The following is a 1,617-nucleotide window of genomic DNA, read 5'->3' as shown; positions in this document are numbered from 1 at the left end:
CATGTTCAAGTCCATGTGTGAGTAGATCATCCAGCTCAGGTTTCTTGCTTTGCATTCTGGGACTTACAGGTGTGTTTATACACTACTTACATCTGACCCAGGGAAAATGAAGAGCTTTGATTCTGAGGGAAATGAAAGGACGTCTGTTAAGGAGAACCAGCGACCACCGTAGAGCCTCAGGTGAGAGTTCATCACTAATCACCACAGAGAGATGAGATGGCGTTGACTTGCTTGGTCATCGTGAGAGATGAGTCCAGGATGAATCCCAGGTTGCGTGCGTGGTCAGTGGGTGTCGGTGCGGTGCCCAGTGCTGTGGGCCTCCAGGATTCGTCCCAAGTGGATGGGGATGGTCCGAGGATGAGGACCTCCGTCTTGTCTGAGTTCAGTTTCAAACGGCTGAGTTTCAGCCATTCAGCGGCGTTTTTCATTCCTTCCTGGAGGTTCAGTTTGGTGGTGGCTGGGTCTTTGGTGAGGGAGAGTATCAGCTGGGTGTCGTCGGCGTATGAGATGATGTTGAGGTTGTGTTTGCGTGCGATGGTGGCGAGGGGGCGCATGTAGATATTGAAGAGGGTTGGGCTGAGCGATGAGCCTTGGGGTACGCCGCAGATGATCTCGGTGGCCGCAGAGTGGAAGGGAGAGAGGCGGACTGGTTCTGTCAGAGAGGAATGAGGTGATCCAGTCCAGGGCTTCGCTTTGAATCCCGGCGTTGTGGAGGTGGGATATTAGGGTACGATGGCAGACTGTATCAAAGGCGGCTGAGAGGTCTAGGAGGATGAGGGCGGTTGTTTCCCCGTTGTCAAGTAGGGTCCTGATGTCGTCGGTAGCTGCGATGAGGGCGGTCTTGGTTGGCTCTAAATCCGGACTTGGATGGGTCAAGGGATCCATTGGCCTCGAGGAGTGCGGTCAGCTGTTTATTGACGATCTTCTCGATAACTTTTGCAGGGAAGGGAAGAAGAGAGATGGGGCTGAAGTTTTTGAGGTCTTTAGGGTCCGCTGTGGGTTTCTTCAGTAGGGCGTTGATCTCTGCGTGCTTCCAGCTCTATGGGAAGGTGGCGGACGCGAGGGAGTTGTTTATGACATTCCGTAGGTGGGGAGCGATGATGGTGTCGGCTTTGTTGAAGATGTGGTGAGGGCATGGGTCGGAGGGAGCGCCGGAGTGGATGGTGTTCATAGCGTGGGCAGTGACTTCGGTGCTGAGGGTGGTTGTAGGGGGCGGAGTCTGGACACCGAAGCTGTCGTGGATACCGGCGATCTTGCGGTGAAAGAACGTGGTAAGGGAGTTTCAGAGGTCTTGTGATGGTATGATGATGTTGTTGCTGCTGGCGCTGGGATTGGAGAGCTCTTTTACGATGCTTGGTGGTGCGGATCCGCTGGTGGTGTTTGCGGGTGGCGTTCTTGAGGGCCGTCATGTTTTCTGTCGTCTGTTCGCGGTGCCAGGATTTCTCGAGAGTTCGGCAGGATTTCATTGATTCATTGAGGTCGTCGGTGAACCATGTTGTTTTCCTGTTGCCGGGCTTGCCTTGGGGGGTTCTTCAGTGGTGCAAGGGCGTCGGCGCAGTTGACGATCCACTGTGTGAGGTTGTGGGCTGCGCCGTTGGTGTCGGTAGTGTTGATTGG

The sequence above is a fragment of the Lissotriton helveticus genome, chromosome 7 (assembly GCF_964261635.1).
Source record: "Lissotriton helveticus chromosome 7, aLisHel1.1, whole genome shotgun sequence".
Classification (NCBI taxonomy): domain Eukaryota; kingdom Metazoa; phylum Chordata; class Amphibia; order Caudata; family Salamandridae; genus Lissotriton; species Lissotriton helveticus.
The sequence above is the reverse complement of the archived record's forward strand: the minus strand, read 5'-3'. Positions refer to the sequence as shown.